The sequence below is a fragment of the Myotis daubentonii genome, chromosome 1 (assembly GCF_963259705.1).
Source record: "Myotis daubentonii chromosome 1, mMyoDau2.1, whole genome shotgun sequence".
Taxonomy (NCBI): domain Eukaryota; kingdom Metazoa; phylum Chordata; class Mammalia; order Chiroptera; family Vespertilionidae; genus Myotis; species Myotis daubentonii.
In genome coordinates this window covers 13,428,117-13,451,708 of record NC_081840.1, presented here as the reverse complement: position 1 = coordinate 13,451,708, position 23,592 = coordinate 13,428,117, and the positions used below count along the sequence as shown (strand labels likewise).

General features: G+C 38.9%; 1 protein-coding gene across 4 annotated transcripts in view; it reads left to right on the top strand.

Annotated features, from left to right (window-relative positions):
- FLRT2 (fibronectin leucine rich transmembrane protein 2) overlaps nt 1–23,592 on the top strand; it is a 100,390-nt gene that overhangs the window by 59,680 nt on the left and 17,118 nt on the right. The gene's annotated exons all lie outside the window — the stretch shown is intronic.

Sequence of the window (23,592 nt, the reverse complement as noted above, 5' to 3'; positions counted from 1 at the left end):
TTCCACCAAATGAGGAAGCTCAGTTTTACTCTGTTTTCAAAAGGATATTTTAAAAAAAGAACTCACCACATTTACATTCTTCCAGCGTTTCAGGAAATGGGCAAGCGTAGATTTTAGCCTTGAAACTGCTTTGTCATCAGTTTGCAGCTGGCTAGAGGAAAGAAAAAAAAAAGCAGAACTCATCTTGGTCGCTCTAATTGGCACCGACAGCAGACACCAGTGTGCCAACAGTGCCAAAGAATTCCTGTGGAAGAGCGACTTCTGCCCGCCTAGATTTCCCCCACTTGTTTTGTTTGCTCATTTAATGTATGATCTTGTGGTTTCTGGCCTACTTCACCACCTAAAGCAGAAAAACATATTGGGTTCTTAGGCCGTTTGAACTGGAACTTGCTCTTCAAGTTCTGACTATTTCAACAAATCAAAGGACCTGAGTGTGGAATTTTTTTTTTTCTTAAGTGAACACTTCGCTGTTACTCAAACCCTACCACACGTTCAGCGGACAAATGCAAGCTGTCTCTTTAGATGTGGTCTTCACAGTTGACAGTTCAAAAGAGCGAAATCCAAACCCTTAAGACTTGAAATAAAAGTTCATCCTTGGAATGAGAGCTCATATTTCAAAGATGATATTAAAATGATAATAATTTTTAACAGCCCCTTTTAGCATACATTTCTCCTGATTAAACTCTACCCACAAGGCTGTATTAGCTTTGTCCCCCTACTGAGATCTCTGCCCCTCTCCCACGGTGAATGATAAGGGAATGTTCTGGAAGATTGCTTTTATTTTAACTTCTTTTTTTTTAAATGGTGGTCATGAGATTAGATTAAATATTCTAGAATGAACCAAATGTAACTCTTCATGTACTGAATTTTATTTTTTAATACTATTGTCAATGTAAAATGAGTGCTTATTCTTGGGGCATTTTATATCTCTTTTCTCTCTTCAAGTAATTGTTCAGTCAAAGACATGAGCAGTATAAATAGTAAAAATAATAAAAAAAATAATAAAAAAAATAATAGCAACTCAATCAGCATTCCAGGAACTGGATAAAATGCTTCGCTTGAATTATCTCTTGTGGTACCTCCAACCTGCCTTCAAGGTAGGTACGGCTGTATTATTATTAATATTACACAGAGGAGGAGACTTGGGCTTCCAGAAGTTGAATAACTTGTTCAGTATTATATCTTTCACTAGCTTGGGGTCCCTCCCTGAGCACTGTCAGCAGTTTGAACTGAGTAGCTCTTGGTTGTGGGGAACTGTGTTGGGCAAAATAGGAGACTGAGCAGCACTCGTGGTTTATACTCACTAAATGCCAGTAGCGACCCTGCTTATGACAAAAGATTTTCCAGCATTGCCAAATGTCCCCAAGGGGAGGAAGGCAAAAATCTCCCCTGTTGAATACCATTGCATTAGTTATGGGGTACTGCTAGACAAATTCCCTTCTTCTTAACTCTTGTGCAATATTGTCTCTCTCTGTTTATACAGTGCATAGCTACAGCTCTCACCTCTTCTTCTCTCACCTCTTCTTCTCTCTTCTCTCTCTCTCTCTCTCTCTCTCTCTCTCTCTCTCTCTCTCTCTTTCTCTCTCTCTCTCTCTCTCTCTCTCTCTCTCTCTCTCTCTCTCTCTCTCTCTCTCTCTCTCTCTCTCCTGAACAGAGAGTGTTAGTCCTTCATAAGTGATCACTAACATCAGCTTGTTCATCTCAGAGATGAACTAATTGCATTGATAAATACCTTCCTATTCTATTGGTGGGTGTATTCAGTTAAAAATGGCATAGAGGTCTAGGCATTGTGAAGATGACACATAGGCATAGCTGCAGGAGTGAGGAACCAGACAGTAAGCATTTTTAAAATTGCTCCTCTCTCTTCCCTTGCTGATTGTGTCCTTGTGTTACAGTCATGTGGTCACTGGGACAGAGGTCTCATCACTGTTTCCTCTGAATTGTGAGTGGCCTTGAGCAAGTCACTGAATCATCTGTGTTACTTCTTTTTTCTTTTTGACAAAATGAAAACCATCTTTCTATCATAAGGCTTCTTAACTGCAAAACACTTTGAAAGGAATTCTGACATTCCATTTATTGAAAAGTAAATATAATTTTGGGGAAAAAAAGCATTATACCTGGGAATTAATTTTGGCGATGAAATAGATCAGCCTTCCATTGGCCAGCCATCGCTATAAGAAAGTCCAGCGGGAGCACACAGTCTTTTTCCAGCCCTCCTCGGGCCGGTTGTGTTTTTCTCAGTGGTATATGCCTTCTCAGCCTTTCTAGTCACTGAGCATTTGGAGGCATACAAAACCATTTTGGAAAAACAGAATGAAGGCACACACCCGTGGTGTGTTGATGTTGGTGTCACCCATTCATTTCACAGAAGCTGGGGGCACATCTTGCCCTCTCTCATCCTGGGTGTTTGAAGTGCATTGTCTTGTGGGAATCCATTCTCCAGGTTAGAGAATGTATGCGGTGCCAAAGAGCTTGGACTTGGAAGATCTGAAGATGCAAAGCCAGGGGACAGACCACAGCCTTGCCCCTTGCATGGGGAAGTTACGGTGCAGGTTCTGATTAAACACTGGAAACATAACTAAGGTAGATGATTATGTGATCAGAAATCCCATCACCTTGGGCCTGCAAAACAGCCATCTACTTTATTTTTTTTGCCAGTTAGTACAAAAAAATAGTTCACTGATCATAGAACAAATCCTTCTTTATCTATGTTAGTAGGCAGCTAAATGGTTCTTCTTAATTGCTTTTTCGTTATTGAGAGACAGGAGTACATGGCTACCTAATTTATAAACGAGTTGGCATTTTGTCTTCTGAATGTATAGCATTTTTATTGCACGATAAATATTTTGTGAGCTAAGCCCTGACTCTTATGGGTGTGGGGAACAAAGGAGCATTATGCTTACACGGAATGCTATATAACTTTAATTTGCATTTATCTCATTGTTTTAAACACATATGACAGTTATGAAATGAATGACTCACTACACTAAATTTAAATAACAAAGTAAATTACCAATTGATTGCTAAAGTGTCAAATTAATATTTCTTTCATCCTTCCTCAGATGGGTGATTAAAATAAATGTGACAAGAAGAGAACAAAAATCTTTTATGAGATTTAAAAAAAAAGCAATTGATAGGATAAAGACGGCTTTCATGCTTCTTAATGTTAATCCATGTATTCTATGATAATGGAAAACGGTATAGAAAAGGAAGGAAATTACTAGAAGAGGAAGGGGGTAGCTCCTCCTCTTTACTGCTCTTTCCATCCCAAAAGCCACATTCCTGATTTCTCTCCCATGCTGGTAGCAATTGGGACACACAATAAGTGAGGACCTTCCCTTCCTTCTTTAACAGGTATAAGACTGGTACATCCTTTTCCCTTGGGGGGTAAACGTATGTCAACTCTGAGAATAAATAGGGTCCGGTGTGTGCAAAGAAGTATTGGCATTACTTGAGTAATGGCGTTGATTGAGTATTGCTCAATCAAAAAAACTAATCAATTCTGCACCTGTGCATGCAGGATGCCATAACAGATGTGGAGAAGCTTCCAAATTGGTGGTTTCATGAGCTTTTTTTGTAGTCAATCCATAATATTTTCAAATTATATAAAGAGTTTGCATGATACTTTTAAATAAGTAGATGGAAAATACACAAAATACATTGTCATCCATTAAACACACTCAATCTCAGTTCATATATGGATAATGTTTTCTTTTCTTCTTGTGCTAAAAAATTGCCACTGAGTCATACTCTGATTATTTTAGAGCATTTAGGTTAACTTCAGAAGAAAGGAGAAAAAAGTTATTTACTAGATGTCTCTATGATATCTCTAGATTAACTTTTCTTTTCTTTGAACATGGCTTTGAAATGATTAACAAGTTTTTAAACTTTTCCTAAAATTTCTTCCTCATAATATTCAAACTCTTTTTCTGTACTTCAAAATTCATCTCCTGTCTCCATGGCCAGTAGGTTAATTTAAGACTTGTCATACCTTTGGTATGATTTCTCCTTAAATACTAGGGAAACCGTGTTGATTCGATATGATTGAAAATGTGGTTAGCTAAAATCAATAAGTGCTGGTAGGATTTAAAATATGTCATGTACTTTTGGGGACTAAAACCAAGGAGTGTTGTTGGGTATTTATAGTCTACCTGGGAACCAATGAATAAAGTTTTATAGATCCTGCACTCTTTACATCATTGCCAACCCTAACAATTTATTTTGGTTTTATAGCATTGTTTACATAGCTCTTAGTTTCCTGTATTTTTTCCTTTCTTAGACTGTAATAATTTTACACCTGGCTTTGAGCATTACAGTTACTCCACATCTGATTTTTTAAAATAATCTTTTTAGAATTCCTATTCACTTTACAGTCTCTGTATCCCATCATTTGTCTGCTTATGTAGAATATTCAGGTCACAGGTATCTGTTATTAATGTGCTTCCAAATTTATCTAACATAATATAAGTATATTATATTTAAATATTATCATTTAAATAATATTAAAATAAACAAGTAATGGCACTTTTGACAGTGAATGACCACATTTTTGTAATCTAAAAGAATTTAAGCTAAATTTTATATTTTCAATAGTAATGAGATTTTAAGTCTGCTCAAATTATGGTCTGCATATTTTCATGAACTGACTTTACATTTAAGCTCCCCAATCCAGTTTCTCTAGAAAAATTCAAATCGCAGTCTGCAGACCCAGGTAATTCAGCAGTCATGTGAAAACAGATTAGGTGCTGTCTTGACATGACCAAGATGAGCATCTTCCTGTGGTTGAGAACATGAAGCACAGACTGGTGGGAGGCGACACATGGAATTCGTGCTTTGCCCCAAATACCAGTCCTACTGTCTGTTACCCATCAGCATGGCTTCCTTCCTTTGCATCCCCCAGGACTTTTCTGCAGATAAGAATACATTTTACAAACATTTATCTTGATTAGAGAGAGTCTTCTAATATTAATGAGCCCTTAAAATGGAACAAGGTTGACTTTTGATTTAGAATAAGAGTGAGCCCAGGGAAGGTGTCTGGGGAAAGGACAGATGGAACAATCCAACTGACTCAAGGCAAGGAGGAAACAGCAAAGGAGATGAGCCATAAGAAATTCCACAGACTCAAGAGGCAGAAGCTTGATCCTAAGGAAAGTGACAAGCCACAAGTCTATGAAGGGAAGTGGCACTTCTGCAGGAGGATGGAAATGCAGGCAGTGATGAGATGACTGAGGATGGGTGCAGAGGTCTTGCTCAGGTCCTCTCTGTATTTCAAGTTTGCCCTCGGTGGAAGGAATTGCATCATCCTAAATTCAAGAGCAATTGAATTTAATAAATTGTTTATAATCTGTGTGCATTTGAACGAAGTGTTTTACTTTTTTTTTAACTTTAGATTTTTAAAAGAAGTCTGAAAAAACAGGTTAGGAATAATGACCTACCTGTGTTTTGTAAGGATTAGTGAAAAGATGTAAACAAATGCCTGACAAGACACACGGCATTGGTGCGCACATATGTTGAATGTACATTTACATGTATTTATTATGGATGTGTATATGCACATAGCCACGAGAAATCATGATTCCTTTCAAAGACAGGGAGGAACCTTTTGAAGTCTATATGAAAAGAGCTTAGGAATTAATGTCCTGCTTTTATCCAAGGTATAAGCATCTACCAAGTTCAAAGGGCATCAATAGGATTAATATTCAGAATTTTCTTTGAAGTCCTAATATAGAAGAGCCTGGAAATAAAACCCATAGTTCTACAGGGGGATAAGCTCTCAATATCAAATAACAGGCCCAGTAGGAAAACGAGGCCATTTTCGGTTCAATGTATTTTCCTCTTTCACATATATATTTTCTTGGTGCCATGAAGAAGGTTGAGGACAGTTCAGTTAAATAGCAAGAGGTGAGCATGGTCCTGGCTTGGTTTGTCCCTCAGTGGCAACCCCCACGAGTCCCCTGGGGTAGGTTTGGAGGTCTGTGAGGTTTCTGCAGTTGGGACCAGGCGTTTTTTCATTATCTTTAGACAGGATTGTGGCTGCATCTCTGGGGAAATGACAGGTCATTTTTTGACTGTTCAGGAAGAGCCTTTTAAAATACTGATGTCCAACAAACAGTCTCCTTCCCTGCACAGGGCAAGGAGGCTGCATCTCACCCAGGGGCCAGGAAACAGGCTCCCCTGAATCTGACAGTTGTTTGTTTTCAAACGTTATCTTCTCTTCCAGATCTGGAGAATGACACAGAGCCTGTCCTCATGGGTTTAGGTGTGGTCAGTGAAATGGCCATTTGCCCTCATCTTCACAAGAAACTTAAAATGAACCGAATGTTTCTGGAAACAGTCAAACAATTGAACACATGTTTTCTAATGTAAAATGTTAAAATCTTTTTTGAGATGCTCCAGCACCTTTGCTATTTGCCACAATGATGCCTTGTAAATCATGGACTAAACTGCAGATTATACCAAACATAAGACAAAGCTTTTTTGTTTGTTTGTTTGTTTTCTTTTGTTTTAAGCAACTCTTTTTTTTTTCTTTTATGTGAAAAAGGGACTTCAATGTGAGAATTTATTTTCTGGATTGGTCCAATGTGCAAGATGATAAAAGAATTTCAGATTTAGAAATTGTAAAGTAACTGAACCCATCATCATTTGAAGGACTTTTTCTTTTTCTTTTCTTTTTTTTTCTTTTTTTTTTTAACATTTTCTCCATTGCCTATCACCTTGGTACCTGGGAGAATTTGGGTGTTTCATGGGCGAACATTTACCATGCTACTGCCCAGATCAGAGCATGCTAATTGCGCCTCGTTATGTGATGTATTGGCTTTCAATTTATTTTAAGTACACTTTACTTGGTAATGAGAATGTGGAGCTAGGAGATAGCATATGGCCTTAACAGTTAGATTCTAAGAAAGCAAGGAAACATTGAAAAATAATAGATTTTCATGATAGTGAAAGTCAAGCTAAAATCAGAGTGTTTGAGTGACAGAAACCATTTTTTCTTCTCTATTATTATTTTAGCTATGCCCTTATTATATTTTATTGTGTTGATAGGAAAAAATAAAGAGGCAGATCAGCATTTGCAATAGAAATTTGGATCAAATTAAATAAGACATAAGGCTTTGCTCAAAAGGTCTGACTCCTTTGGTGGTTTGCAACTCAAAGCATCCTTTCTAGTAAAATGTACTATGAAAAGTCAATTAAAACATAATAAGGAAAAATGAAGTTTAAGGAGCTGGAAAATGAGCAAAACTATGTCAAGGCATGAAAGAAAGATGAAGAAAAATAGGAGCTATTTAGGCATGAACTACATTTCTATATATTACTCAGTACATGTATACCAATTGCTCTTACCAACTGAGAGCAGCATGTGAATAAATGTTGAGCCATTAGGAGATACTGGGCTTCTTTATAAGGAAAGACATCCTAGTTGTGCTGTGATGAGTTTGTTTTTTTATTTACTCTATTTTCTTGGCTGCCATTCCCAGCTAAATAACGAGTCAATGAGGTTATTTTTTTTCTTAAACTGGACTATTGTCATAGTTAAAAGCCTAATACCAGAAATAACAAAATGCCAGCCATTTTGAGGGTGTAAAGAACTTGTGAGAAGTCTGGTCTGTTTACAGAGACACTGTGTTTCTCTTCGCTTCAGTCATTTCTGCTTCGGTAGAAATCTAAAGGTGTCAGTGAATTATACAGTAAGACATGTGGCTTAAACTTTCATACTGACAGGATGTTACAGCTGAGCGGGACTGTGGCGACGATATGCTCTGTTGGCAGTTTTGTTTTGTATAGCAGCAAAATTGACTTATGTACAGTCATAAATATTGTTGTCTGCAGTTGGGAAATAAACCCTTGATTCCCTCAGTTTGAGACTCTCTTTAATGGCTTGTCTACACTCATCACTATTTCACTTCAGTCGTTTCATTGTTTCATTCAAAACTTAATCTAGTTACTTGATACAGACAGAGCCCAAGTCTAATGATGAAAATTGTGATTCGCATTTACTGAGCTCTTACTCCATTCAGACCATTTACTAAATAAAGGCTTTGCATAAGTGCCCTCGTTTCATCTTTATAGCCATGTGGTAAGGAAATTTTGGATTAAAGGAGTTAAATGATTTGCCTAATATTAATGGCAGAGAAAATGTTTGGACACTCAAGTCTATGACTGCATTTATTCATCCTAGAATTAAACTGTGTGGTTTTTTTGTTTGTTTGTTTAAATATATTTTTATTGATTTCAGAGAGGAAGGGAGAGAGAGACAGAAACATCAATGATGAGAGAGAATTATTGATCAGTTGCCTCCTGCACGCCCTCTACTGGGAATCTAGCCACAACTGGGGCATATGCCCTTGACGGGAATCCAACCCAGAACCCTTCAGTCTGCAGGCTGACGCTCTATCCACTCAACTAAACCAGCTAGGGCTAAACCATTTTTTTAATTGAATAAAGGAATTCTAAACTTCCATAGATGTTCATGAGATTTTAGGTTTTGATTCATAAGTGATACTTATGAGAATCTGGATGCTGGGAGCAGATTCAGGAAGCCAAGTCTTTGTCATCATCATCAACATGTTATGTCCACTCTACTCATCATAGAGCTTAACTTCTGATGGTGACACTGAATTCTTCAAATCTTAAAGACACCTCTCAGGTGGACACCATGGCTGGTGCTCCATTTCTGGAATGCACGGGGTTTTCAAACTGCAAGAATCCTTAAAAATTGTAAAAATGTTCAAGGCCAGAAAAAGGAAATGACTTTTCCCAAGGCCACGCATCTCATCTGTTTAGTGACAAAACTTAGCCAGAAACCTAAGTCTCTGGAATCTGGAGTTTTACTTCTTTCTACTATTCAGATAGCCTTTCTTTAAAAAGTAGTGTTGAGTGACAGATTTAATCAGATACAATGTATTTTATGCAGCTATGCATTAAGATGAAATAAGGGAAGTGGATTTTTTGTTTTAAATTCAGGTAAAAAATGCAAACAGCTTTTAAGTCCATGAAACATCCTTGCCCCAATAAGATAAAAAAATATTTTCCAGTGTCAGAGATGGCTGCTATTTCCTTAAACCATTCTCAAGAATAATCTTAATGACTACCAAGTTGGTAGCTACCATGGATACAATGTCTGCTATTCCCAATTTTTAAAGTCACCTATAAGGTAAGTATCATTATCCCTATTCACCAGGAAAAAACCTTGACTCAGCAAAGTTAAATGACTTAACAATGTCACACAACTGTTCACTGGAATATTCAGGAATTAAACACTGGTTTCTCTAACTATTAAGCTTTCATATTTCCTTCTGTACCACATTGGACTAACAATATTGAAGTTAAAGAATTAAAGCTAAAGAATTATCAAGTAGGTCTAACAATGCTATACATAATAAAATTTACCTCCTGCTTATCTTGTCCCTTAGAAATTTAGTATAATCATTCATTCATCCTTTCTTTCATAAGTGAGTTAACAAATGCAAGTGTATTTTACAAATGAAGGAACCAGGACACGGGAAGATTAAGTAGCTTCCTCAAGATCACATAGCTAGGAAGTGGTAAATCTGGGATTTAAATCCAAGACCCCAGTAAAAAGATAGGCTGCATCCAGCAATAGAAAAGTCGAAATGACATTATCCTTACAGGCAGTAAAACAACATTTAGAGTCAGGCAATACAATGATACTGTCAGGATGTTTACCTGTAAGTAGTTGAGGGTGGTTAAGAAAGAGAAACTGGAGACAATGAGTTTCCAGTGCAAGATTAACTCATTTATGGGGGAAAGCAATAAATATTTGAAGAGGAAGTTTTCAATTAAGAATTGTAGTCACTAGTGACTCATTTGGGTGGCAGAGTAGGAGCACATAGGCGTGGTGACCTCTTGACTGTCTGTAACAGGATGTCAATGCCATTGGTCAAAATGGAGAAGTCAGAAGAAGGGCCTGAGATATTTGGTTTGAAGTTCCAAATGGATGTATGTCTATTAATGTCTATGGGTATGGATACATAGGACTGTATTTCTGATCAGATAATGGAGCTGGGTTGGAGTTTGGGATCCAGCTTTGTAAAGCAGTAGCATTTCAACATGCATCAAAGAGCAGGTATATAAGCTAGAACTATAAGGACTGTTCACATTTAGGGGTTGGGAAGAAAACATGTAGTCAGAAAAGTAAGAGGAAGACTGAGAGGATATCAGAAACACTGGTGGAGGGGAGCGTTCCTGGAAGGGGAAAGTGTCAGGAGTATCAATTCTTGCAGAAAAGTCATCATGAGGAAGAGTGAAAGAGACCATTGGATTTTGTATTTTGAAATCATAGTGTGGACTTTTGAGGGAGGAGTTATACAAATATTTCAGGATATTGTAAGAGCCAGAGGGTAAGAAATAGAGATAATTTACATGAATACAAGGAGAAAGATGGAGTGAGAGTTTGGTGAACTTCAGAGTTTTTGGAATACTGAAGACCTGACCATCTTTGTCATCAGGGAAGACCTACTTTGAGGTCAAGTCTTTGACTTATGCACATGCTATACACCTGATCTACTCCAGGTGCTTAGTAGATGTCAGTTGAATGACTAACTTATTATTTTATTAGTCCATAAAGATAGTTATTACCCACATTCTATATGTTAAAAAATGGAATAAACAAATGGGAGCCATGTCCTATAGTAGGCAGGAGAGTAAGGAGGAGTTGGAATGAAGAACACATGTTAAATTCATAAAGAAGTAGGTTTAGCTGATGGGCTAAGGCTCAGGAAGGCAGTGAAGATGCAGGGATAGAGGCTAACATGCTAAATGGGGGTGTAGGATGGTATTAAAGGGAAAGAAAACTTGGAAGAGATCACTGATGAACGTGGCCCGAGACAGGAAGTAAAGGGGCAGTCCCAACTCATCAGGGCTGGGTTGAACTCACCATGGACTCATAGACCATTGTTGAGCCATTTTATCAGCATTGCTTACAACTCCCTTTGAATTTTATTTTATTTTATTTATTTTTATTTTTAAAAATAGATTTTATTGATTTTTTACAGAGAGGAAGGGAGAGGGATAGAGAGGTAGAAACATCAATGAGAGAGAAACATTGATCAGCTGCCTCCTGCACACCTCCTCCTGGGGATGTGCCCGCAAGCAAGGTACATGCCCTTGACCAGAATCGAACCTGGGACCTTTCAGTCCGCAGGCCAAAGCTCTATCCCCTGAGCCAAACCGGTTAGGGCTCCCTTTGAATTTTAAATGACGGCAGCCATGATCCCAGTAAAGAGGTCTTGGAGCACAGCGAGGCTGCCAGGACTAAACTTCTGCCCAACATCACCACTTCCCCACAGAGACTGTGGCCTCTGGATAAGAGAAGGCAGCAGGCTGCCCTAGCAGCTGGTGAGTGGCAAGCTGCAGTGAATTAATGGCCTGGGACCAAGAGCCCTAAAGATCTCACCCCAAAGGAAAGAGCACAGCCCTGGAATCACTTGGAGTTCAATCCCAGCTCTGCTACCCACTACCTAGATAAGCTTGAACACATCTGTGGCCCTGCCTGAGCCTCAGTTTGTCATGTTTAAAATGGGACCTCTGACAAGACTTTCCTTATAGAGATGTATGCATGAGTACTTTGTAAATTGTATGTGAATATTGAGACTTGAATAATCATTATTATTGGTAAAGCCACATAGATGTAGATTGCTAGGAAGCAGTTCTGATAGTCCTGTATCTGGTGTACAGTACTGAAAAAAAGGAGATTTTTCCTCAAGTCTATTATGGAATGTTTTGAATGGCAGGCTATATACGTGGTTGCTCATGGAGGTCAGGTAGAAGAGTTCAGTGTCTATGACAAACAGTGCTTCTTAGTTGATATGGAGGAAATGTTCTTTTCACAATAAACACTTTTTTAAAGCATATATAAAAATTATCATTAAATACTTATTTTAGTAAAGGGTAATAAAATGTATTATGTGACTATAAATGTATTTGTACATATATTCATAATATATTCACATAATCACATATAAAATGTACATGTATGTTACATGAAGATATTTACATTACTTCCTGCCTTATTTTCTTCACTCACTCCTAACAAAACTGTCTTTTCCAGTGATGGTACATTTATTCCAGCTTCTTCCAGTGTAAATTTCTTGCTAAAACAACCTATCTCTGATCCGATTTGGAGTCCCCATTGTGGAATTATTCCTGGCTCAGTTCCCTGCCCAGTTTCTTCATTGGAAGGCTAGGTGGCACTTCCAATTTATGAAATCACCCTGAAGCTCAGGGAACAAATGGGAGAAATCAGGAATGATTACATTCTGTGCTCTCGTTGTCTCTATTAAGGTTTGGTCAAAGCCAAGTCGGTTAAACAGTGTCCAGAACAAGAGTAGCTCCGGGAACTCTATCTTCAGCACAGACAACTATGATTAGGTAAAACATCCAGTTATTATGAAGAAGGAAAGAGAAAGGATAGGCATCATTTTGCTTTTGGAACCTTTCATTCACATCAACAACCAATTTGTCTGGTCGCTGAACGGTTCTGCAATTTCTTTATTAGGAACCACGTTTCTAAAATGTCGTAAGTGGATGATGTATCTTTTGATGCACGTGCATTCTGTGTGGGGACCCTTCCTTCATTCCTGTATAAAATAAAACTAATCACCATTTGGAAGATATCTTGCAGAGAAAATCTATCATAATCCCAAATTAATGATCATCTTTGTTCTCAGGTTTATTTGGGAGTTTGGGGGAAAGTCTTAAGGTGATTTTACAACTCATGATACTTTTCTTTCAAGTCTTTCAGATCTTTCCAATCAAATATTCCCTCTCTTTTCTGCCTGGATATAATTTTGTGGATACCTCTATTTATGATATATGTGACCTTTTGCCTTCAATGATGGATCTATTCATCTTCCTTGTCTTCCTGTCTCCTAAGTAATGCGTAGGCAAGGGTGCAAACTGATATATTTGTAAGTGCCCTGAAGGCACTTAGTACAGAGTCCTCCACTTAGTATGTGCTCTCTTGGTAACTGGGAGCTGTTCACTGACATAAACTTCAGAGAACAATAGATAGGGGCCCCTTTGCTTGTATCCATGGGGAAGAGGAAAGTTGAGTTTCTGGGGCATCGATTATCAAAGTGGGGGGAGACTCGTGTCATAATGCTTTCTAAAATAATGGCATTGACTGAATAACTGATAAGCTCAAAACCAGCGTATAAAGAATGACCCTGTCTTTATTGTTCATTGATGACTGAAGCTCTCTGCTGAGGACAAGATTAGGACAGATAAATAACTTCTGATGGGAGATGAAGGGGTTCCTTCTTTAGTTTTTCTTCTTTTTTCTTTTTCTATCAGATCTTGGCAGGTAATTGAGACCTGGATTCAGAACAGAGAAAAGTTTAGAGATTAAAACTGTCCAGATTTCTGGGTAACAAAGAAGAGTGACTTTTAATTGCATCTTGATGAGACCATTTTGACGTGTTAAAATGTATTGCTTTCGCTGAAGTCTGCATGCATTGTTTTTCTTTAAATATGTTTGCATGGACTCAAGAACTTCAAATGCTATCCTTTCTAAATTAATCCTAGCCTGTTTTATCAGTTTTTAAAAAACATTTTTGCAGGGATTTATCATTTTAAAAAATTTTAAAAATATTAATTTTGAAAGTATTACATTGGTTCTCTTTTTCCTCCCATTAACCTCTTCCAGCCTGCTCCTGTCCTCCTCCCCCTGACCCCCCCCCCCCCCCGCAAGCCCTCACCACAAATTGTCTGTGTCCATAGGTCATGCATACATGCATACAAGTTCATTGGTTGATCTCTTCCCAGGGATTGATTTTTTGATTGTAGGTGGTGGGATGGTTGCAAATGGTCACATTTTAAAATTGAAAGGAGCTTAGATATAGTCAAATCCACCTCTTCCAAAGAGATGTGTGACATGAAGCCCAGGAAAGTGAAGTGACAGTCCTGTTTCAGTGGACTGTTCGGGAGTAAAATATTTCCAAACTCGTACCCAAGTCCTCCTTTAGTTCTATCTCATTTCACATATTTTTCTTATGTTTCTCTGTCGCCTGGTAATCTTCTCTAATGTGGGTATTTTATTTATCCAACTAAATTGTAAATTTTTCAAGGATTCCATATTTTTAACTTATTTTGACCTCTCACAAACAATCCCAATTCTTTGAACATTGTTATTCACAATAGGTCACACTTTAAAGATTAATGATGGCCGTGGGCAGCATTTGTTTGCACAAATTGCTGTGGGTGAAGAAATAAAGAGTTAGAAAACTTCACTTAAAAGGAGAAAAAAACATTAGAAGCAAGATAAATACGACAAGGACTTTTTAAAACTGAGAATAATTTCCTTTGTTCTTAACGTTTTTGAAATTGGACTAACGGTAGAGGGAATAAAGGATGCAGATAAAGTAAATTGCTCTAAATAGCTGTAGTTCAGAGCAGTGCTAGAGAAATATCTTCAAAGAGGGTTTAGAAAATGGGAAGAAATTAGTCTTTCCTGCTGTGTGTGCACACTGAGTGGTGGAATGCAGGGATTAGCAAAGGAAATAGGAAGACCTGGCAAGGGCCTCCCCAGCCTTGTCTGGCTGTCAGAGCTGGTTAGCAAAAGCTGGACTTTGACATGAAGGGTTCAGAATCATCACAGGTCAGTAAAAGGACCCTGTTAAGAACCCAGAGCTCTTTGGGATCTAACTACAGTGCACCTGATACATAATTCAGGTAGTCCGAAGTGTGCCTGGGTCTAGAAGACTTCCACTGTGCTTTTTCATCTTTCTCTTTAATATCAACCTAGGCCTTTCCTTCTATTTAAACCCCTTCTCTCCCCCTCCCCATCTCTCTCTCTCACTTCCTGCTATCATCTCTATCTCCATCTGTTTCTGTCTCTTTATCTTTTGTCAAGAAAGGCCATTTAGGGAGCCCAATGTTTGGTTTTTTCTCTGCTACATTTTGCCTTCAATAACTCAGAAATATAGTGGGAAATGAGGAGCATTGTTTATTTCAGTAATGGTAGCTCTTCCCATTGAATGGAACTCATTTCTTCTTGAATATTTGCCTCAATAAGCCACAGGGTTTTCCAGGTTTTAAGGCTGGTAGAACCATGATATGCAGTGTACAAGTCATCTAATATCAATCGAGCATAATTGGAAAGTTATTTTAGTTAAATTAAGAAATCATTAAAATATTTAATTGTGACTTACACACACACACACACACACACACACACACACACACACATACATACATTTAAGTGGAAATGAATTTGCCAAGCTTTTGATGTAGTGCCCGGGTAATTGTCTGCATATGGAACCACTGATTGAATTAATATTGTTTTCTCCACCAGATGCATCAATTCTGATTTCCTGTTTGCTTTGTTATATTTGAGTAAAACCTCTAAGCACATGGAGAGTAATCTGAGTGTAGAATCATAACAGATTTTTAAGATTCTGTTTTCTCCATCTCCACCCCCGCCCCGCCCCCCCCCCCCCCCCCAATTTGCCAGCAACTGCAGCTGATTTGCCATTCATGTTTTTCCAAACCATTCAACTAGGTTTCCACACGAGTAACTCCCTTTTGGTACTCTTATTTTATTGCTTTACACAATATGTGTTATTATTATATAATTACAGTACAAAAGCATAATATGGTTTGGATCTCTTGGTAAACAGTCAAGAGCATGTGTGAAAATGCTTGAAGAGTACCTGAGCAGCCGCTAACAACTAGTGCATCATGGTGCAGCCTGTATTTCATTAGTGCCTGAGAGCACAGAGATTTCTGTTATATTGATCAAAATATTGATTGGTCAAGTGGAATATTGGTAAGAAACTTTCTGCTACATATAGGCCACCTACTATATATGTAAACTGTGTAATATTGGGGAAATTACTTAAACATTTTTAAGCCTCAATTTCTACATCACTAAAATGGTAATATGACAGTAATGTCCATCTCATAGGGTTGCCATGAGAATTAAATGAGTTGGCAGACCTCAAGCATTGGCCTTGTGCATTTCATTGTTTCACACAGCACTCAGCTTGTTAGCTATTACTATTCTGACTTTGATCCTTGGTAGGCTATGGCAGTGTCTCTAGAACATTTTTTCATTATTGACTCTGATAAGGAGGTTGTTTATATTTCCCCCCCTTAAGATCGCCTTCACTCATGACATTTTAATACCGTAGATGTGTATGTGTTTATGTTCCACATTGAGGGTCATACACTCTCATAGTATCTAAGGTTTTCTTCTCTATCCTCCAAATCTCAGTTTTTATCCATCAGAGATGATATCGCCCTTGTTGAGAATGAATGATCTATTGGATTTCAGATGGTATCTCCCCCACCCAAGGCATCAGGGCACCATGTTAGATTGGGGTTGATTCTTGAAAATACAGGGTTGAGCAAGCTTTGGCTTGGGAGTTTACTCTCTCCTCCCATGATGTTTCTCACCTGAGATAGATGCTTAGATTTGAGAGTTATTGACTTAGAGAACCCAGTAAAGGATTGAGGCACATCAATGATTATTAGAGTCTGAAAAGGTAATTAGAGTCAGTTATTACTACATTTCTTAGCAATCACTTAGCAGTTTTCATTTTTTGTTAATGGAGTGTCATTGAAGATCGGAAGTCATTATTCTTTGGCCTGAAAAGTAAGGAGTGGATGGATTCTTGGAACTGCTTGGGGTGTGACCCTGGCACCCGGGGAAAGGTTTTCAGCTTCAAGAATGAGAATTGATTCTGGGGAGGCCTGGAAGCTGAAATTAGGTTCAAAATGAATGTCCAGAAGGAACACTTGCCTTCAGTTTATGAGCAGGTTCCGCTGCAAGAGTTCAGTGTGAGATGTTTCTTAATCACCTTGTCTTATGATTGGGTGTGGCATATTTTTATTTTACACTCAATAATGAACTACTGAAGTGAGCATATCTCTGTAAGGACACCAGTCAGATTGGATTAGAGCCCATCCAAATGACCTCATTTTAACAGAATCACCTCTTTAAAGACCCTGTATCCATATACAATCACATTCTAAGATACTGAGAGTTAGGATTTAAACAAATGAGTTTAGGGGGACACAATTCAGTCTATAGTTATCTGTCTTGTAATGGGCATTCAACAATGAATGAATGAATGAATGAATAAATATTTTGCTAAATTTGTTAAATAAGCAATTCTATCAATACTTGTGAGTTATTAATACATTTATTAAAATGTGTATATTTCTTTCAGCCTATAGATATGCTTAGGAGATAAAATTCGATGGTGATGTTTCTATTTATTCAGTGACTCATCATGTGAAGACCCACACCATCAGCATCTTGCCCAGACATTGGTAGGACCCTGGGCAAGGTTTAGAGAGAGGCCCATCATAGCTCTCATCTTTCAGAAGTTATAAATCTTATCAACACATTGTGTAAAAAATATGCCCAGTTCTCCAGTGACTGCTGTCTTACTGAATGTTCTAGAAGGCCAGGCAGGTTTGGCTTTAGAATTCTCAAAGTCTACCAAATTCTGCATGGAAAGTGGCAGTGCAAAGAGAACTATTCCCAAGCCTCTTTTCCCCTCAAGGAGGTTCCATCCTGAACATTAAGCACACGCGAGCGTGCACACCCACCCACACACACACTACTAGATCTGCATTCTTCTGTCCCCAGAAAACATGCCTACAGGTGTCATAACCTTGGAAGGAAGGACCCAGGGGAGAAAGCTCACCCTGGCCCAGGGAGAAGGTTTGGGCAGGAAATTCTGGAACCTGACTACTTAGAACATAGCCTAGGAGGGGCTCTCCAGGCTTCAGACAGTCATGCCACATTAGCCCTGAGCATATCTTACCCTAATGGGAGGGTGTGGGTCATAGTTCTGAGGGTGGTACTGGGGTCAGTTGCAGGTCCTACAGGATCTCCCACTGGTTTTAAGATTATTCCCATGATCTCATTTCCATGAAGAGTGAGCAAGAGAGTTAGGGGGACAAGGGGGACAGAACATTCTGAGAAAACCCTGGCTCAGGGCTTGGCCACATCCAAAGGCAGCTAAGGGAGGCACTTCAGAATTTATTTCATTAAGTCTTGACCCTACGTACCCCCAGTTCCTGCACCCATGAGTCTCCCAAAAGACCATCTCATCACTTGTGAGAAGACTTGGGTCTAGAAATGTGTGAACAGGTTTCAGGTAAAAGCAGGCAATGGGTAGGCTCCTGACTCCTTGAGGGGGTCCCAACCTGACCTGTACAGATGCTCATTAATGACACAGCCATGTCAAAACCTGGACTGCACAGCACTAGTGACGGTTTTGTCACCAGGCTCATTAAAAGCCACTTTTTCAAATTATCTATGGTTGTTTGCCAGGCTGTGCTTATAGCTTCAGAAAAACAAGTCAATGCTTTTCTTCACCACATAGAATAATTTATAGGTAGGGAGCAATTTGCTTGCTAGGGAACAGCGGGTGGTCTGTGCCTTTCCCAGTGGAAGGGCCATTATGCTAAGCAGGGTGGCAGGCTTTAGCTCTCCCCGCAGAAGGGGAGAGACTCTTGGAATTAATCACATGGCTGTCTTTACCCAGCATGAGTATCTCACTTTGTCATCAAAGTTCTCATTTAGTCAAAGCTGTATTTCTTTTATTTATTTATTATTCACACATCAACTATTTCCAAAGAGAATTTGGGACAGCTGCAAAAATGTGCCTCTGTGTGTGTGTGTGTGTGTGTGTGTGTGTGTGTGTGTGTGTGTGTGTGTGTGTGTCTGTGTGTGGTGTGTGGGGGGGTATATATTGGAAAGGCTCTCTAAAACGGGACATTGGAAGAGAAAATTCTGACAGGATGAGTTTGGAGCTTGCTTTTCCTTCCAAACTCCTTTTCTTGATAAAATGTATTGCTTGAGTTCATCCCTACTTTCCTGGCCCATTATCTTTCAACTCTGCTGTACAGATTCAAGTGGGTGCTTTTGTTCTTTCTCTTCTCTCACCATACCACCCCTATTCTAGTCCATTTCAGTGTTGGCTTTCCATTGCCCTTAGAAAAAAATCCAGGTGGTTTTCCAGAATCCTGGGGCTTGGTTTGAGCAGGCCCATCAGAACCTGTGGTCCTCCACTCACCCCACTCCTCACAGGACATCCCCAGCCATATTGGTCCTTTTTGGAAGAGGTTAGGTTTTTATTCCCTTATACCTTTGCACCTGCTCTTAGGTCTGACAATTGCCTTAGCTCTCTCCGCCCATGCATCTCCCTCCCTTGTCTTGGATTCCCAGCAACAGTTCCTCATTCTCTTGGAATCCCATTGTCCCTGATGTCATTCTTGACCACCATATCTAAACCCATGCCCCCACCCTCCCAATATTCTCTGTCACACTTCATAATGTCCTTCAAGACATGGCTCACAGATTTGTTATGTCTAGTCTTAGGTCTGTTGTTTTTTCTTTAACTGTTTTTTTCCAGTCTTGCTTTCTAAACATCACTTTCCTCACAGTAGGGACTTTGTCTTGTTCACCTTGCAGCTCAAGGGCCTTGCACCATGTCAGGCACAGAGTGGCCATCACCATGTCAGGCACAGAGCAGCCATCCAACAATTGTTTGATGAATGAATGAATGTGAAGTTCTAGATTTTTGGAAATGGTCTGATACACTTCACTTGATTTAGAAGGTCTGCCAAGAACATTTGCCCATTGAGAGAGGGTAACATTGTAATCCAAAGAAAGTGATTTATAATTATAAAATTTTAAGTGTCAGGGAGCTGGTGAGAAAAGGTTTGAGAGGCAACAGAGGCCAATTGTGATTTTAGCTAAGGAAGGAATAAGTAATCCAGTCTGATCTCAATCTCAATCACTTTAATCCGATTATCACCCCAAATTTCACATTACTCTATAAAATTTCAGTTTTTAGTTTTATTCACAAGTGACGATTAGAACTCTTTTCTGGACAGCCATCGAGTAGCTGAGACAAAGATAAGAAACCAGTTAAAACTATCCTCTCCTGTGACTCGTGCGTGAGTATGTGTACATGTGTGTGAATGTGTGCATGTGTGTGAGTGTGCACATGTATGTTAAGGGACCATCTTTCTGCTGTGTTGCCTCCCTCTGGTGGCAACTATGTGCACAGGGACCTGGGTGGCATGTACTGAGTCATACTAACTTGCGTTTCTTTAAAAAAAAAAAAAAGAAGAAGAAAATTATGTTTTTCTGATTTGTGTGTGTGTCTGGGGGATAGGGGAGAAGTTCTTTTTTAGAAACAGAATATCCTTAAGGAAATACAAGCATCTTGCATTTGGGTAAAGTTTGAAACCTGCTGTGCCCATAAGTGAAAGCAGTGCTCTGACTGTTTAAACCTCTAGAAGAATGTTTAAATGCCTCTGTGTTTGGGGAACATATTTCAGAATTCTTTTAAATGAGAAAGACCACCAGTATAGATTTTTCAAAGGTAGCTTTTACAATTATTTTTTCTCTTACTATTTTCCTTTGAATTATGCCTTATGTGCTCTCTGTAGCTACAGGGGATATGATACAGATGCTTCTCATTGGGGGTTTTATTTTATGTTTTGGAAATCAATTGATTTTATTTTAGCTCACACATGGATCATGTCTCAGGGGGGAGAGATGTCCTTGAGAGAAGGAGAGGTCAAGGATAAAAAATAATTCTTTTTTTGTCCCCTAAATTCCCTAAACATGGCCTGAGACCTCAGCATGATAGGTGTTCTGAAGACAAGAAGCCGCACATAAAACCTATTTATTCAGCGAGGAAATTTATAGCATTTACATTCAGAACCTCCCTATGATACCGATATAGGATTAAGCAATGAATTTTTCATATTTTAGACTCAAAATCAGATAGCTCACCTGGAAATGCACACTGTGTAATTTCATTCCATGTGCTGATCAATATCACTGACAGAAATCTGTATTCTTTTTGTGAAGAAGACATCCGACGACCTGTTTTATTATGCATATTATGTATGCAGCAATATTTTCATAGGAAAGTAGGTCATGTTTATATTTGGAGCTTCAATTTATATTTTTCATAAGATTTTTTTTTGCTTAAAAACACTTTGTTTTTATTTATTTTATTTGTATTGAATCTATTGTGGTGACATTGGTTAATAAAATTATATAGGTTTCAGACGTACAATTCTATAATTCATTATCTGTATATTGTATTATGTTCACCATCCCAAGTCCAGTCTCCTTCCATCACCATTCATCCCCTATTTACCCTCTTTGACCTATACTCCCCCTTCCCCCCACCCCCTTTCTCTCTGGTAATTGCCATGCTGTTGTTTGTGCCTATGAGTGTTTTTTTCTTCTTTTTGCTTAATCTCTTCATCTTTTTTCACCTAGCCCCCCAAAACCTCTCCCCTCTAACAGCTGTCAGTCTCTTGTCTGTATCCATAAGTTTATTTCTATTTTGTTAGTGTATTTTGTTCATTAGGTTCCACATATAAGTGAAATCATATTGTAATTTTCTTTCTCTGACTGTCTTATTTCACTTAGTATAATACTGTCCAGGTCCATCTGTGCTGTTGCAAAAGGTAAGACTTTCTTATTTTTCACTGCCCTGTAGTATTCCATTGTGTAAATGTACCATGGCTTTGTTACCCATTCATCTACTGATGGGCCTTTGGGCTGTTTCCAGATATTGGCTATTGCAGATAATGCTAAAATGAACATAGGGGTGCATATATTCTTCCAAATTATTGCATAAGCGTTTTTATAGCTCTCAAAGACACAGGCCTATGTTGTATTGATTCTAACTCTCTAGAGCAGTACAGTGGTATACATTAAAGCACAGTTCAACTGTCACAGTGAATCTATGCAAATATATAAGCCATTTGTATTATATGAGCAGAAACATGTATTGTGTGTGTGTGTGTGTGTGTGTGTGTGTGCGCGCGCGTGTGTTGTGGATTACAAAGACCCAAATTCAGGTCATAAACATCATCAAACTGCAGTATTTTTGTCCACGATAGTCAACATACCTTTCAGCAAATGAAATTTGCTGTGGGTCAGACTGACCTATGTCAGCAGTACTGTCAGTCAATAAAGGTCAATGATTTGATGTGATTTTGTAAAACAAAAATAGTGCTGTCATAATTGCAATTATTTTCCAGTTGCATTTCTACACCTTTTTCTCAGGGCATCGAGCTTCTTTGTGTTCAGGAACTAGTCACCCATTTCTCCATTTATTCCTCAATGTCTCTGGATAGGTTAGTGTAGCTTAAACCCCCTGAAGTCTGTTCAGAGATATTAATCTTGATGATTCCTTATGGGACCTCAGACTGAAAATGTCAAAGAGATTTTCCAGAGGGCCTCTTCAAACAAAGTAATCATCTGATTCTTTCATTCATTCTACAAACACTTCTGGAATGCCAGCCACTTGCTGCTCTAGGCTCCGGGGAAACAATAGTGAGTAAAAATAGAGCCATCTCCAGCTGCATGGAGCTTACAGGGAGGCAGGACGTGGGTCAGGAGCAAGGCTCTCCAGTCCATGCCCAAGTTCAAATCCCATCCCTGTCACTTATCTGCTGATTTGCTCTGGAGAAGCTATTTAACTTGAGAATGACCACTGCATTCCTTCTTTGGGAGCAATAATAATACAAAATGCATTGCTTTATTATGAGTCAGTGCATGTAAAGTTATTCAAAATATCTGAAACTATAAATGCTAACTTGGAAGTGATCTTGAAACCCCAAAGAGAATAAGTCAAGGGGTGTTGGGATGTACAAGTAAGGAGCTGAGAGGACTGTCTAGGAAGGAGATTTAAATAAATGATGTATTTGCATAAGATGATAATTTAAGCTTAAAGCTTGGAGACCATGTCTTACAGAGGGAAAGTAAAACCAGTGCCTGGATCCGAGCTTCCTGGACTCACACGAAATGGCTAGAATTGAAGAGGGAGAGCCTGCAGAATAGGAAATAGCAGGGAGAATAGAAAAGAAAACCAGCATACTAGATGTCATAGCAACAAAGGAACAACGATATTTCTAGAAGGGTATGCACAACAAGTTAAATGGTGCTGGGAGCTCAAGTAGGAGGAAGACAGGCAACACCCTTTGCATTTTGCAACCTGAGGCCGAATGTTGGCATCAGTGAGAGATGCTTCTGGGAAACTAGGGCAGGAACCAGTGTGGGCTGTGATGGTGAGAGATTGGTGGGAGGTGAGTAAACAGATATTAATGACAGCCTGTTCTTTTTAGGAATTTGGCAAAAAGTAAGGAGATAAATGTGACAACAGCTGGGGAATGGGATTTGGGGATTATTTTTAAGTCAAAAAATACTGGAGAAGGTGCAAAAGTGGATCCAGTTTGAGAGCAAGAGGTTGTGCACACAGGGAAGGAGGAGATAGGGAATTATGTTCTGGAGAGGCCTGGAGGGCAACGGCTCCAGGAGAGTAAACATGTGGTCAATCTTTAAAGAAAAGAAAGTGGGTACAGATTCAGGGAGACTCATGTTTGGCAACAACTCTCTGTTCTATGCTAACATAGCTTCCTTCCAATACAGAAAGGGGGTGGGGGGGAAGAAGAGAGAGGCAGGATGACTTATTCTCTCCTTTCCCCCTCCAGGTAAATAAATGCTGGGAGATTGCACTTGGGTGCATGACTAGATGGGGGGCAGCAGAGAAAGGGACACTCACATTTAGAATGACCACT